The following is a 7,021-nucleotide window of genomic DNA, read 5'->3' as shown; positions in this document are numbered from 1 at the left end:
GACCCAAACGGACGCGCGGACGCGCAAACGGCCCAAAACGGACGGCCCAGCGCGTCCGTTTGGGTCGCCCGGTTGGAGATGCCCTGAGGAGGCCAAGGGCATTGAACAGAAGATCAACGGGGGAGCCTTGTAGCAATGTTTGTCTCCCTCATTCTGTTCCTTCTGATTAACATCAGATCAGTGAATATAGTGAATATACTCAGTGAGTTGATTAATTAGAGGCAGTTGGTGGCCCAGTAATAATGTATTGGTTCTGCTTAGTTAGGCAGAAAACGAAGGGAATGACTGGATCCCTTCATAGTTTTGGATGAAAATGGGTTGGTCTTCAGGCTGTGTTTGGTTGCAATGTATTGGGCTCTGAATTGAATTGGGAATGGAAAACCAAATCAACCAATTCAATTCAATACCACAAATGTTGTTTGGATGCGTGTGGTATTCAGCTATAGAATTCAGGTTTCAATGGAATACGAAATGCTGTGGTATTCAGCTATAGAATTCAGGTTTCAATGGAATACGAAATGCTGTTTGGATGTCATATGTGTGGAAATGAGGGTATTTTTGACTTTGAACAAAATAAGCTCTGTAATATGAATGAAAATCGACCCAAAATATAGCCAAGTTGAATCTAATGCAAAAAAAAAAAATTACTACTAGACAGCCTCCATAAGCTTGCTGCATTAATCATTTAATTCCAGCTTTTAGGTACCAGAGTGTGTAAGATCACACAAAGAGCATAGTGTCAGAAGCAAAGTTGTTCCTGTTAGAATTCTGCATCCAACGATACCCTACACGACCACTTTGGTTCAGCCTAACTCCCAGGAACGCCAGATGCTGCTTGTGGCGCGGGCTGACATGGCTATTGCCTGTGCTCGCGTCGTGGAAGGAGTCCCCGGCGACGGAGAGCGTCGCCTGGCCTCGAAGTTCAGGAGCTCCTCAGCCCCTGCCCTTCAAACCGCAGCCTCCCCTCATTCTCGCGATCACAATGGCGAAGCCGAGCCATCGCGAGAGCATCTCCCGCGCCCAGTCCGTTGCCGCCGGGCGGCATGGTCGCGCCGGTGACCAAATCCGCCGCCCTGCTCGCCCCTGTAGCCACAACGCCGCAGCAGGTCCCGCTGCACCGACCCGCGGCAGAGCGCCGCCAGGACGCCTCCATAAGCGCGCCGGTCGGATCCGGATCCGGGAGCTTCCAGAAGCTTCGATTTGGGCCTTTCCCCCCGAGATCGTGAGGAGGAAGAGATGGTTGTGTGGGGTGGGGCTCAGAGGAGCTTGGCGGGGAGCACGCCACCGCCCGAGCTACGCACGCCGCCGCTCCACTAGCTAGAGTTCCACGGGGAGGGCGCAGCGAGGGGGGACGGGACGACGGGGAAGAGGGAGGACAGGGGCGGAAGGAGCGCAGGGGCGGAGTGGGAAGGGAGGGGGTTGGCGGCGGTCATACCGGGCGGCGCTGCCGTGCTCGCCTTCTCCAGCGCGGGGACGCCTCGTACTTTGCTCGGTGGAGAGAGAATGAGTGAGCGACGGGCCAATTCGGAGGCAATTCAGAGGTCCAGACCTCTGAATTGTCCAATCGGTAAGTTGGCCGCGCGGGGGAGGGGCTCTGAATTGGTTCCGAGTTCTACAGCCCAATATTGAGTACATCCAAACAACAGAATTGGGTCCTCAATTCCAGATTCCCCAATCCAGAGCCCAATTCTAAGCATCCAAACACTGTCGATGAATTCCCAGTGTATTATGTTTATGGATTGGTCCCAATTTTGTTCATGTTTAATTAATTTCGTTCCGTTAATCATCTGCCTGATCATGTTCTTTGTGTATGTATCTTTAATTCAGTGGTCATGCTCTGTTACCCCTGCAATTGTATTCGTCGGACGGTTCTACTGCCATGTCGTTCTAGGGTGCTTGCTGGGATATTATGTTGGATATTAGTACTGACTCATCATCTTCAGGGCCTACATAACTGAATGTGTCATGATCTCTGTGGTTCAGTGCAGAAAATAAGCAGCAGCTTCCCAAAAACTTGTCTCTTTGCCAATCGGCACCAAAGAAACACCGGAGAGATTGTACCCATGCACACTTTTGGCCTCTGTGTACCGTGTGGCGTTTAATAACCAAACATGACTGATCATGCAATCTTTTTCTTGCCAGCAACAAACATTCAGACCGTATGAAGGAATTCTGGACATGATAAACAGGTACGAAACGCTGTTTGTCATGACAGCTTTTCAGTTTTGGTGAACTAGTTATGGCATGATTACTATCTAAACAAAGTGATACCTTTTCAGCTAGGTTCCACTATCTCATGATAACAGAATATCCAAAGCATCCCGGCACATTCAAACAAGTATAGCATTATTATTATTATGCAAAAACAAGCAATGACATGATTAGAGTTTAAATAGTGTCTCGCTCACTAGCTGGTTCGGCTCATTAGCATTTGTCTCCTTCATTCTGTTCATTCTGATTAGCATCAGATCACATGTCAATATACTCGGTGAGTTGATCAATTAGAGGCAGTTGGTGGCCCAGTAATAAGGTATTGCTTCATATGTCATCTGGTTTTATTTTCTGACAGAACACAACACTTTATTGATCAAATAGTGTCAATACAAATTGCTGCCCGAATACACTCCGGGGCAGAATGATAAACCTCCGGGGAGGCTAAACTAAAACCCCGACTTAGCTAAAATATGCGCTGCTTTATTCAGGCTTCGATTCACATGGACAAACGAAGCTGAGATAAAATCGTTCACCATAACCTTGATGTCATCAACCACCATCTAGGAATTCCTCTCAGCAGACAGATCAAAACATTAGGGAAGTTGTTCAGCCTAATCTTAATACTGCTGCTAGACAATCTCTTATGTGCCCAAGGTTGTTTCAGAGTCAGCCCAGATTCCGAGTGCTTCTAACATTCAGCAAGATCAGGTTATGGAGCAAAGTCCTCTCGATGCTTCTAATATACAGGCAGAGTTTGATGATCAGGGTAGAAGTGTGACCTCGGATGGTGGCTCTGATGCCGGTGGTGCATTACAAGGAACAAAAAAGAAGGGGGGTCCTACGTGCTATCGGTGTAAAAAACCCGGACATTGTGTGAATGATTGCTCTGTTGTAGTTCTTTGTGACTATTGTCAGAGATCAGGTCATGCCTTTGTCGATTGTCCTCTATTGAAAGCACCGAGACCAAGAATTTCTATGTATGGCTTAGGTCATCCAGATTTATCATTTTGGGAACTTCCTCTTTCAGATTCGGTAAGACCTTGTGTTGAAAACACTAGATTGGGCCGAGTTAAAATTACTTGAGGATCTCTCTCAGTCGATGGAAATTGTCACACAACTGAGATGGATAGTGGAAACAGTACCAATGGGATAAGCAAATGGTGGAGGAGAATATCTTTAGAGTTAATTTTCCGAGCAAGCATGATTTAGTGACAGTGCAGCGTTTTGGTCGTTTTCAGGTACCAGGCACTCCTATTCATATGCACTTTGACGCCAGCTTGGACGCCTGAGGATGTGTGGGTTCGTGTGTATGAGCTCCCCCCTTTGGCACTAAATGATTTTTTGGCAATGTGGGCTATAGGTGATGTTTTTGGGAAAACGAAGGATTTGGATATTGTCTTCACCAGGGCCAACAAAGTTTTGCGCATTCTGGTTACATGTCTCGATCCCACTTTGATACCTAATACTTGGGACTTAAAAATAAAGAATGATTTCTTTCACCTACATTTTGAAGTGGAGGGATTACGAAGATCAACTCTGGCGGATGTGACAATGACTGATCTTCCAAAGCAAGATGATGATGTTGGGGCCAGTGGCAATGGGTAGAGTGGTAATGCATCTAACAGAGAATCTAAAAGATCCAAGAGTACTTCCAATGTTGAGAATAATAAAGATGATACAAACACATCTTCAGGCCAGAAAACGAGTACAGGGATTACAAAGTCCTCTTCTGATTTGGCACATTGCTTGGGAAAGGAAAATAATGTTCAAAATACTCCTGTGAACATGCAAACTGAACACGTTGAGAATACACTAAGGTATTCAAGTTCTCGTTTTGCATCTAATTCAATTAGTCCTATTTTTCTTGAACCAGTTTTTAATACTGTTGTTTCTCCTATGTCTAGTGCTAAGCATAGAGGACATAAACTTTTGAGCAGCCATGCAATGCCTATTCTGAATGACAAGGCAGATTTGGAGGAGGAAGTACGTCGATCATTGCCGCGGACTCACCAACCGAGGCATGCAGACCATGCGAAGGCAACGTCGATCGCTGGGATGCCAGGAACGTAGGCGGGACAGAAGGCCATCTTGGCTGCGACGGCGGGATCCCAGGCGGGCCAGAAGGCAGCTTTGGCCGGGCCGACCGTGGCGCCTCCACTGTCGGGGGCTGCTGGGTCGTCGCCGCGGAGGTCTCATCCTGGGCAGTTTGGAGTCGCTCACAGGGTATGCAGACACAGCCCAACATGCATGGGACTGGCGGTTCCCGAGGTACGTCGATCTCTGAAGAATTTTCGCATCACTCAATCGAACTGAAGCAACCTTTCTCTGTCAATTTCATAAACAATAATTCTGATTCCCATGTATGTGCGGAAGTGGGGACAGAGGGAACAAGAAATTACACACGAGAAGATATAATAGCTTTTGGAGGCATTCCAGAACCAAAGGCTTTGGATGTGTGTACAATTGCAAGAATTGGGGCTCATGCTACGGCGGATCAGACGCAAATGGAGCGGGCTATGTATGCTGCTCAGCGTCGATCTACTCTGGGTGCAACAGGTATGTCCACGAATAAAAGTGTGTCTTTTTTATCTTTCTCGCCCGAACGAATAATTCGTAATGCTAGTTCTTTGGGTGTTTTGTTGGGAAATTAGAGGGATGAGGAGATCAAGTCGGCTAAATTAATACTTGAGAATGAATTGCATAGGTCTGTTACCATGTTACAGACGAGTGACGATAGTACACTTGTAAATGAGAATAGGCTGCAATGTTTGATTGTTAGCAAGGCTTCAAATTTGTGTGAAGACTTAGTTGATGACGATGATCTGATTGGGGAACATATACTAGACATACCTGGAACGAATAAAGTCCAAAAAAAACAAAGGAAAAAAGGTCTTATGATAAGAATAATTTACGGCAGAGTAATAGAGTTAGGGTGAAAAAATAATGTTTTTAAAATGACAGGTCTAAGGGGTATGTCGTGGAATAGTGAAGGTTTTAAGGATCCGGGGAAGCACCTATTTGTTAAGGAAGCTATCCGGGAACATCATCTTGAATTTATTGCTTTGTTAGAGACAGGCCATTCAAATTTCTGAAAATCCTTTTTGAGTAGTCTTGTCGGCGTCGCTGACTTTGCTTGGTTTTGTCTTCCGCCTGGTGGGAGATCCGGGGGCATTCTAGTTGGCATTAATACCTCAACTCTTCTGGTTAAGAACGTGGATAATGGTGACTTCTGTGTGAAATTACACCTCCGTTCTAAACAAGATGGTTTCGAATGGATTTTAGTCTCTGTTTATGGAGCTGCCCAAGATTCGAGAAAGCCGGAATTTTTGTCGGAATTGGTGAGATTATGTGATCATTTATCTTTACCAATTTTATTGGCTGGAGATTTTAATATTCTTCGGAGACCATAGGATAAGAGCAATGATAATTTTAACCCTAGGTGGCCTTTTATGTTTAATGCCATCATTGAAAACTTAAATCTTAGGGAAATTGTTCTATCGGGTAGGCAATTCACATGGGCTAGTAGAAGGGTTACTCCTACTTTTGAAAAACTAGACTGGGTTCTCACAAGTGTGGAGTGGGAGCAGAAATTTCCTCTGGTATCGGTTAGAGCCCTTTCACGGACAGGATCAGATCATACCCCCCCCCTTCTAATTGATTCGGGTGACCACGCTCATTTAGGGAATAATGCGCGGTTCTCTTTTGAGCTTTCATGGTTCGAACAAGAATGTTTTTATGATTTGGTTGCAAGGGAGTGGGCGGCGGTGTCAGCCGGTAAAACACCGATTATAACTTGGCAAAACAAGATTAGACATCTACGGAGATTTTTACGAGGTTGGGGTAAGAACTTAAGTGGAAAATATAAAAAGGAGAAGGAACGCTTGCTTAATATTATTGATTTCCTTGATATCCAGGCCGAGTCATGTCCTCTGCATGATGAGGAAAGAGCTGAATTGAGAAAGGCAAATGAACAACTCAATAAGCTGAGAAGAGAGGAAGAGATAAAATGGGCTCAACGGGCTAAAATCAAACACATACAGGAGGGAGGCAATAACACAAAATATTTTAATTTAATACCTAATGGGAAACATAGAAAGAAGAAAAATTTTCAACTTGAACAAGAAGAAGGGACAATTGTTGGTGACGAAAATCTGAAGGTTTATATCACCGAGTATTATAAGAAGCTCTTTGGAGCTCATGAAGATAGTTCAGTGACTATGATGGAGGATCGCATCAATGATATCCCACAATTGTCTGTCCAGGAAAATGAACTATTATCAAAAAAAATTACAGAGGATGAAGTGTTGGATGCCATTAGTTAAATGGAGCACAACAAATCACCGGGACCAGATGGTTTTTCGGCAGAATTCTACCAAAAATTTTGGAGTATAATTAAGGGGGATTTGATGGCCTTGTTTGAAAATTTCCAAAATGGTGGCTTCCCTCTATTTAAACTAATTTTTGGGATTATTACATTACTTCCTAAGAAAGAAAATGCAATACAAATTCAGCAATATAGACCTATTTGTCTGTTAAATGTCAGCTTCAAAATATTCACTAAGGTAGCTACTAATCGTATGTCAGATGTGGCACACAAGGTAGTGAGACCATCTCAGACTGCGTTCATGCCAGGTAGACATATTTTAGAAGGAGTAGTTGTTTTACATGAAACGATCCATGAATTACATAGTAAAAAACTGGATGGAGTCCTTTTCAAAATTGATTTTGAGAAGGCGTATGACAAGGTGAAGTGGCCTTTCCTCCATCAAGTGCTTCAGATGAAGGGGTTTGATAACATTTGGTGCGA

Source organism: Lolium rigidum, unplaced genomic scaffold, assembly GCF_022539505.1.
Source record: "Lolium rigidum isolate FL_2022 unplaced genomic scaffold, APGP_CSIRO_Lrig_0.1 contig_3585_1, whole genome shotgun sequence".
NCBI lineage: Eukaryota > Viridiplantae > Streptophyta > Magnoliopsida > Poales > Poaceae > Lolium > Lolium rigidum.
Note: the sequence above shows the minus strand (reverse complement) of the source record.